Source organism: Podarcis gaigeae (assembly GCF_964106915.1).
Source record: "Podarcis gaigeae genome assembly, chromosome: 12".
NCBI lineage: Eukaryota > Metazoa > Chordata > Lepidosauria > Squamata > Lacertidae > Podarcis > Podarcis gaigeae.
This window is the reverse complement of record NC_139688.1, coordinates 31955038-31964979: the sequence shown is the minus strand read 5'-3', so window position 1 is coordinate 31964979 and position 9942 is coordinate 31955038. Positions and strand designations below refer to the sequence as shown.

At 39.7% G+C, this 9942-nt stretch overlaps 1 long non-coding RNA gene across 1 annotated transcript; it reads left to right on the top strand.

The window, feature by feature from the left end:
- Positions 1-4217: 4217 nt before the first annotated feature.
- Positions 4218-9590, top strand: LOC310828252. Its single transcript, XR_014556783.1, has 3 exons — positions 4218-4274; positions 6032-6172; positions 9501-9590. It is a non-coding gene; the product is annotated as an uncharacterized lncRNA (long non-coding RNA).
- The last annotated feature ends 352 nt before the right edge of the window (positions 9591-9942 follow it).

Here is a 9942-nt window from a genome sequence, read left to right as displayed (position 1 = left end):
GCTGTTTGCTGTTCAGTTTCTATTCCAGCTTACAAAATAAAGAGCTGCTTTGGAGAAATCGCTGTGTCGTCTGCCATGTCTACCCACTATTTAACAAAACCCATAACCAGAGCAACAGGTGCTACTGAAGGAGCTTGCAGATGTAATCTCAGAGCTTCTTTGTATAATCCTTAAGAATTCTTGGAGAACAGTTGAGGTCCCTGAAGGACTGGAGGTGAGCAAATCTTGTCCTCATCTTCAAAAGTGGGGGAAAGAAGATCCAGGTAACTACCGACCGATCAGCTTGACGTCAGTACCAGGAACAGATCATTCAACAGTCTATGAGAAGTTAGAAAAGGAAGCGGTGATTACTAAGACCCAGCATGGGTTTCTCAAAAACAAGTCATACCAGATGAATCTCATCTCTTTTTTTGATAGAGTTACAAGTTCGGTGGACAGGGTGGGGAACTAGTTTTTTCTCTGTCTTTCTTTCTACACACACAGCCCTCCCCTCACCATTATTATTTCACTCTTCCAGAAGAATTGGTGGCCTTATGTTTCTTCCCTACCACAAAGGAATTCTGTAGTTACCTCTAGCTCTGCAAGCTTTGTGCCGATATCTTTTCTGCTCTTCTAGGAAAATGTGACATCTTGATCCTCGATGAAGAGGGCATTGCAGAAACTTTCCTGCTTAACTGTTTCCAGAATTGCGCCCTGGCTGAGGCTTGTTTATGAGGCAACTTCGACTGTTTAAGATATGAAAAGCCAGCCTTGACAGGAGTGAATATGACACAGTATAAAGGCTGAATTTATCAGAGCAAATGTGCCTAAGAGTGATAAATAAAACACTACTTAAATTTCAAATACATCCTTAAACAGCACAGATATGAAACTAATATGACAGTTCTTCATCTTTTGTCAAGACAGCTGCATTCAAAAGATCCTTTTTTTAAAAAAAGGAACAGAAGTGAAATCTCTGGAAATTGTATAATGATTATATCTCAGAATGATGGAGCGGGGGGGGGGGGGATAAAGTCTCTCAGAGCAAAACCTGATTTTACATTAGGAAGGTGCTTTATACCTAGTCAGGTGATTGGCCCACCCAATTCAGTCTTGAAAAAGGGACCTAATGAATGCAGTGCACTGAGTTACAGCTCTTCCTATGGTATTTATGATTATTTACATTCATCATTTGCTTTACACCATAAAGAATCTCCCAAAGTGACTTGACAAGATAAAATACAACACATGAAATCACACTACCACGCTACCCACTGAGCACACTCCAGGTTATGCAGCCAGCTCTAGCAAGAGAAGTGTTGCTATCAGTACAAGAAACCGCAACAGAATAGGCCACCCATAGATAGGGCTACATAACACTCATTTAGCCATTTGAAATATGTATCTATTTGGCACAGTCCCTCTAGAGAAATACACATGCAAAATATATGTCATTTTTCTCCCAAAGTCACACAACTCTTGGCAATAGGCTCGCCACCCCAAGGACCTTGCTATGGTTATGCTGTTTATCACCTCTGCCATTTTCTATTGCTCCTCATGACAGATAAATTATAACTACTTCCCAAAACTCTTACTATTAATAGGTTAGATTTACTATTATTATTGCAAGCGTAGATGCCTACTCTTTGATTTTGGTCTTTAACGAGAGACCACTGAGAGGCAGGCAGTAGCTTTTCAGTGAACTGCAGAGACCTGTGAGTCATTAATAAGAGGGACAGAAGCATGTTCTGCACACATACTACCATAGATACATCTAGCCATTGTTAAAATTGCAGAAGGGAAGGGCGTCTCTTACAAAGACCTACTTTTTATTGTCTGATGCAGAGAGGTATATATCCTTTAGAACATCCAAATTCTTTGCCAAGGCTTTGCAAATTCGTGTAAAGGAGAACAGGAAATGATTTATCCTGTAAAGCTCAGGGAGTAGAGATGTAAACCACTATTATTAGCAGTATTCTTGTTATTATTTTTAATGTGTGTAATGGCTGCTTGCTAAACACAATAAATCAAACTGAACGCAAGAAGATCCCTGCTGATTCAGGCCAATGACCTATATAGTTCAGCATCCTATTGTCCCAGTGGCCAACCAGATGCATCTGGGAAACACTCAAGCACTTTCCCCTCCTGTGGTCTGGTATGCAACTGGCCTTCAGAACCACTGTTGGCTTCAGCTGTGGAGGCAGAGCAGAGCTCACGGGGCTAGTAGCTATTTATAGATTTCTCCTCCATGAATTTGTCCAGTCCTCTTTTAAAGCCAACTAACTATGTCATGGGTAGGCAAACTAAGGTCCGGGGGCCAGATCCGGCCCAATCGCCTTCTAAATCCGGCCCGCGGACAGTCTGGGAATCAGCTTGTTTTTACATGAGTAGAATGTGTCCTTTTATTTAAAATGCATCTCTGGGTTATTTGTGGGGCTTAGTAATTCATTCATATTTTTTTTCAAAATATAGTCCAGCCCCCCCACAAGGTCTGAGGGACAGTGGACCGGCCCCCTGCTGAAAAAGTTTGCTGACCCCTGAACTATGTGCTTCATGAAAAGTACTTTCTTTTATCTGTCCTTAATTTTCCAACATTAAGCTTCATGGGGTTGTAGTCTTATGAGAGAGGGAGAAAAACTTTTCTCTATACACTTTCTCGATGCCATGCATAATTTTATAAAATTCCACCATCTTGCCTCTTACGTTTTTTTCTAAGCTAAAAAGTCCTAAATGCTGCAACCTTTCTTCATCAGGGAGCTGCTCCATCCCCTTAATCATTTTGGTTGCCTTTACCAAACCTTTTCTAACTCAGCGATATCCTTTTTGAGATGAGGCCACCAGAACAGTACACAATATTCCAAATGTGGTCACACCACAGATTTTTATAAGGAGATTATGATGCTGGCAATTTTATTTTCAATTCCTTTCCTGAGGATCCCTAGCATGGATTTTGCCTTTTTCACAGCTGCAATACGCTGGGTCGACATATTCACTGAGCTATCTACGATGACTTCAAAGTCTCCAGGTCAATCACTGCCAGTTTAGACCCCACGAACATACGTTTTCCTTGCATCACTTTACACATGTTTACACTGAATTGCATTTGTCATTTTACCACCCAGTCACTCTGTTTGGAGATCTTCACCATCACTTTTTTTTTAATGACCCTGACATTTGCCCTTGCTGTACACATCAGAGAGAGGGTAAGGACATCTTCATTCAATATCCATTGAGTGATTTGTTTTTCCATGCCTGCAAATCCTTGGCCTCCTATTAAATGACTCAGGACCAACTTATCTCAAGGACCGCCTCTTTCCATATGAACCTACCTGGACCCTGAGATCATCTTCTGAGGCCCTTCTTCATGTGACTCTTCCTCGAGACGTCTTGAGGATGGCAACACAAGAACAGGCCTTCTCTGCAGTGGCTCCCTGTCTGTGGAATGCTCTCCCCAGAGAATTTCACCTGGCGCCTTCATTATACACCTTTAGGTGCCAGGCAAAAATGTTCCTTTTTAACCATGGCCTTTGGTTGATTTGATATACATCCTATGCCCTTTTAAAATGTGGGGGGCTTGGGGGGTTGGGTTGTTGTTTTTATTTTGATTATGTATTTTGTGGCTTTATATTTGGATTTTATTATGTGAACCACCCTGAGACCTCTGGGTATAGGGTGGTATATAAATTCAGTTAATAATAATAATAATGCTGTCGTCTGTGCATGCACTGACATCTGTGCATGCGTAATGGGATATGTCAAATGATCACACTTCAGCTTACGTTTTCAAATCAGATGGAAGCTAGTTTGAGGGTAAACTTATCAGACAGCAGTATTTCTCAAGAAACGACAGGATACATATGGATTGTGCCTAATGTCATGTGTACTCAGCTTCAAACACCAGCTGTGGGAGCACACTGGAGCCAGAGTAAATGGTAATGTGTACACAACCTAAGTCTGGGGGTGTTTTCAAACTTTTCTGTTGCTGCTTCTCTTTGCAAAAGCAGGGAGACCTTATGCAAGAGAAGCTGACCTGGACATAATGATTCCTTGCTTATAATAATGACTGCATTGACTTGTATTATTTATGCTTAATGACTGCTTTAAGCTGATTATTTCTTTGGTGGGGTGGGCAGAACAGTGAGGGGGCCTGTCCTTCCCTTTCAGGTAAACAGGACTTTATGACAGGAAACCAGAGCAGGCTAATGTAAACAACGTATTTTGCCTACCTTTGTGTTTCAGCTCAGTAGCTCGATACAACCACATTTCTCCACAGACACGTCTTCCCTTATTGAAAGGTAATGGTGGGAACCAACCTAAGGACATGCAAAATGCAAGATTTTTTAATCAATGAGAAGCTATTAATTTAACCAACTCTTCCTGTAATAATATTGAGACAGACTGTCTGCCTGTTTTTACATTATAGCTAGCTTTGCAATCTGTGTGGAACGTAATGAGGTGTGTAATTTTTGTGAATTTATTGATTGTGAATAAGTAGTAAGAATTTAAAGCTGACAGATTGTAGCACTTTTCTCACTTAGTTCTTTAAAAATTAGCTCGTTTAGTATCAGCTGTTGACTTTTGCCACCACATATGGAATTCATTTTGATGGGGGTTTTTTTGGCGGGTGGGGGGAAGATAAGTTATATTCGAATAGAGTCTTGCTCTTATTCAACGGATCAGGGAAAAGCTTGAAATGTATGTAAAATCTCCACTGCTGCTTCAAGTGCTCCACTTAACAGCATGATCCTATGCATGCTTTCTAAAAAGTAAGTCCTGTTGTGTTCATTGTGCTTACTCCTAGGAAAAGGAATGCAGGATTGGCACCTAAATAATGGAATATAGGGGTACAGCCTGGTGGCATTACAAGTGTTGGCTTAATAGTGTATAAAATAATGGATGAGCTCATCTGTACATAGAGAACATAAGATGAGTCTGTTGGACCAGGCCAATGGCCCATCTAGTCCAGCATCTCCCAGTGGCCAACCAGATGCCTATGGGAAGTTTGAAAGCTGAACATAAACAACAAAACTCTACTGTTCGAGCAACAGACCCTTGCTCCAAATCTCTTATTTATGTCACATTAGGCTGAAAGAGATGAGAAATAAAACCATTTTTGTGGTAGCAACCTCGTCATGAAACTCCCTTTCCTGGGGAGCCTTTCCAGACAGACGCCTTGTGATTTTATTGATTTATTTGACAAATATTGGCAGTCTATTAACAATGTTCTCTGGCTGGTTCAGTTCTCTGAATAGGGAGTTAGCTACCTCTGGTCTAGTTGTAATGGTCTAGTTGTTACCTGCTGTCAAGGATTGGGCTCAAGAGGGGGAAATGGAGGAGGAGTGGTGGAGATCACGCCCCCCCCTTCTCCTGACACTGCAGGAGAGGGGGAAGGCAGCGCTGAATTACAGCAGGGCTTTGAGGAATTTGAGGAAGGTCACAGCTCAGAGATAGACAAACGGAGAAGTTGGGCAGTGTTGGAAGAAGAAGGGGGGACTGCAAATGGGCAGCTAGATGACACATTGTCACCGGAGAGCATTTCTGATCCCTCTTCTCCCAGAATGGAATGTTTGTTAAGAGTACAGGAACAAAGGACTCAGAGACATTTGGCCCCAAGTGGCCACCATAAGGGAAGATGCTGTTGTTAGGATGGAGGGAGGAGGAGCCTAGTTTGGAGCAACACTGTTGTTGAGGCTTGTTGCGTTCTTTTGCCTCTCACTATTCGGATTGAATAAAACTCATTAAAAATACAGTCATACCTCGGGTTGCACCTTCGCAACCCGCAGAACCGTGTCTGCGCACGCATGCGCGTGATGCAATTTGGTGCTTCTGAGCATGCTCTTGACATCATTTTGTGCTTCTGCGCATGCAGCGAAAACTGGAAGTAACCCATTTCGGTACTTCTGGGTTTGGCACAGTTCACAACCCGAAAATGCGCAACCCGCAGAGTTTGCAGCCCAAGGTATGACTGTACCTTGTTTTCTCTGCTGCAACTGGGGGAGGAATAGCTTTCCTAAGCCTTGGCAGAGCCTTGAGACCTGCTTTACCCCTTCAGGCAGGAAAACCTGAAGAAGGACGTCCGGTCAAAAAGTGGACAGGTGGAGGTGATCCTTCAGGAAACTTGGCTCCAAGTCATTTAGAAAATGGGGCAGTGGGAACAGTTCACAGAAGCTGACTGCATCAAATTTGTGTAGGAGTGGGTAAATTTGTCCATTTAGGTTTCTCTTGTTTTCACATTGTTCTAGTCTTAACATTCAGTTCTCCGCATTTCCACCTCGGTCTGAGTTTTCTATTTTTAAAGCATTTCTCCTAATATGCACATTTTTGTGTGCATGTGATTTTGCCTATAACGAACATTTTTGCAAAACATTTCCCGTAACACATGCTAAAAACATTCGTGTTTAGATAAGGCTACGCAGACGCTTAGGAAGCTGAGGTAATTTCAATCTGTTTTTGTATTTCAGCTTTTGTATGTTTTAAAGTAGGGGTTGTGGGTTTTTCTTCATCTCAGTGTTTTTGCTCTCAAAAAATGCTTTGAGATTTATTTATTTTTTTACAAGCAAGCAGTGTATACATACTATGAAATAACACACACACACACACACACACACACACGTCATTTTCATGAATATACAGTACACATTTTTATGCACACTTTAGCACAGTATATGGATCTTTGTACACATTAATTGTCTGGAGAACTGCACTGCAAAATTCAGAGAAGTGTGGATTTTGAAGGATGGTTGCATTTCAGCTCTTTTACTGTTTCAGAAAGCATGAGTTGCGTAGACTTGCCTTTAAAAGTGAATCAAATTTCTCCTTCATTGCTAGGTATGACACACAAGGCAATATCAGCAAGCCAGCTCTAGTTTAGAGCATAAAATGATTCCAACTAATAGCTGAATAGGCAGACTTTAAAAAAATATGAGCACATACCTAATGTATAACTACATCATTTTAAGAAGAAGATTTTCTAAATCAGTTTAAACTGCTCCCCCCCCCCCATCCATGCTAAGTTATGGCATATTTCTACAATAAACTTAAAAATAAGTATTCAAAGAAGGAACCTGCTGTCAGCAGATGGTTACAGGATTTTGCAGTTCTTGATTGATCTATTATCTCTGCAATATTTCTCTGATCTTTTCATCTGCATTCTGCACACCATCTAACACCTTACGACATTATGTGTGATAGCTGTGGTACTTCTATAGCTAGCACTTATATTTTCTGACAGGTACAGATCTGTCTCGAAACAATTTTTGCAAAGTCTTGAACATTTTAATGTATTTTTGTCAGGATTTTCAAACCTGATATTAAGTGAGTAGTCAACAGCTGTTGATTCATATTGTGTGCCTGTGCGTGTTTTAAAACACACACACTTTCTTTCTTTCTTTCTTTCTTTCTTTCTTTCTTTCTTTCTTTCTTTCTTTTCTTTTCTTTTCTTGCTTTTTGATGTATCTTTTCTCAGATATCAAGGAATGCCAGCACAGCTTTTGCAATTAACTCATATATTACTTTCTGCATAATGCACTTGAAGTCCTAATTAAGGAGTTTAATCAGATAGAGTTAGCTCTGCTTTTGTCCGTTGAACTCATGCACTCTGTTGGTAGCTGAGTGGTACACCGTGTGTTTATTTAAGCACCACATGTATGCCCAGTATGTTTTCATTTGTTTAAGGGACATACATGCAGAAGTATGTTGTCATAGTTTATTTAAAACACTTATATGCTGTCTTTTATCATAATGAAAGAAGGGCTGTAACTCATTTGTAGAGTATCTGCTTTGCTTGAGAAAAGGTCCCAGTTTAAATCCCTGGCATCTCCAAGCAGCTTTGGAGAGACGGCAATCCAAAATCCTGGAGAACCACTGGGCAGCTAGGGTTTTAGTGCATTTGCTTGAAAGCAGAGCTGTTAAAAAGACATAATCAGCAGACCAAGTTGATGGACTATGCTGAAATGGCAAAATTAATTGGGAAGCTCAGGAACCAAGAAGACAAGAAATTGAAAAAAGAATGGGAAATGTTTATAATGTATATACAAAATCATTGCAAACAGGTCAAAACATTAGCAGGATTTTAAATACATTTGTAATGTAATAGAAACTACAGATAATTTAGGAAGATGAAAGAAATGGAGAAGTATTGATATATGCAGATGAAAACAAAATTAAGAGGACCCCTGGATGGGATGGCAGGAAATCGGGAGATGCAGAATAATCTCGATATGTGAATGTGTATGGCATTTTGATGTAACTTTTTCTTTTTTCTTCCTTTTTCTTTTTGTTCTTTCTTTTCTTCCTTTTTGAAAATCAAATCAATTTTTTTTAAAAAAAACACATAATCAAACTTTGTATTTTTATCTCTAGTTGTTTTGAAATAAAAGTGAGGTCAGAGTTGTTGAAATACTTTTTTGTGAAATCTCTGGTGCTTCCCCTTTTTTCATGATGGTTAATTATTTTATCATAAACATATACAAGTGCAGATCACTTAATATCAGTAGAGAGAGGAATAACATGGTGGAAATTGTACCACTGATGAGCTTATCAAAAAGATTTAACGAGATTGCCACTGAGTCACAGATTCGAGGTTGCCTGTTTACATGACAAATTAAAACTGAACAGGCTACTGTACAATGCTGACCTGATATATTTAAAAGAGCACTAAAAGAATAAGCAGGTAAAACTATTATGAGATGAAAAAGAGTTAATGTGACCAGGCATATAATATAAACTACATCTAAAAAATCTGTTGGATATAAATCCATGGGTCATGAAAATTTAAGGAAATTTAACTTGCCTAACTCCCTTTCCGATTTAATAGGATCCATTAAATAGGAAACAGTATAGCTAGCTAATGAAAAGAACACCAAAGTTATCACGTTCTGTTGTGTCCTCCCTGGGTCCTTTTGTCCTTTGATTGCACTGGTAGATAATATTATTTTGTTCCCAAGGAAATATGTCCCTTTGATTAGGTTGTAGATATTCTCTCATTTGTCATTGTTCTATCGAGCTCTGCCATATAACAGCAGGAACCCTTGATTATTTAATTGCTTGTAAGAACTCATTAAATCTTACTATCAATCATGGGACATATGGTAAATATCACCCAATGGTACAAGAGATTGTTACAGAGACCTGTCACTAGGGCATACCATTTGCTTTTATATTATGAGTCTATTGTATGGTTGCCCGGCCACAATTATTTTTAATTACTAATGATTTACGGAGAATAGTTCATCTACTGATATGAGCATGTTCTTAGAAAGAACACGAAAAACACTGGCAATTTAAAAAGTAGGCGTTTCTGGACAGCTGATATATTATAGCAGCTAAGAGAATTAACTTTGATCCATGAACTTGCTGGTTCAAGGCTCACCTCAGCCACGACCTCACTAAGTATGGCTTCTTCTGCAATGCAGGAATGATGAATATGGCTTTGCAGGCCTGTTTTTAAGTATTACTATGTTAGCATATGTTATGTCTTTTGAGCATGCTTAAATTATTGCACATTTTCATTCATTTTACAGATGCTGGTCCTGGGCCAATGAATATCTGATCTTTATACCAACTTGCTGGTTTGAATGTGGATGGAGAGTTGAATAAAAAGTAAAGCCAAAGAGGTCACAATGACAGGTCAAAGGTGTCCACCTTCCAGGAAGATAACTGCCAATACTGTATTGGCCCGAATATAAGCCGCACCTTTAAAATTCAAGGGAGGGGAAAAAAGAAGACAATACCCAAATATAAGCCGCTCTCTTAAAATTACGCAGGCACTCACACCCGTGAATGGCAAAAAGCTACAGCGACATTGAAAAAGCCAATTTTTGTAAGGTTGCAAATTTAAGTCACACTTTAACTTTTCACAGTCGGAATTTGGAAAAAAGTACCGTTTTTTTGCCCTAAAGGCACACTTTTTCCCCTCCAAAAATGAAGGGGAAATGTGTGTGCGTCCTATGGGGCGAATGCAGG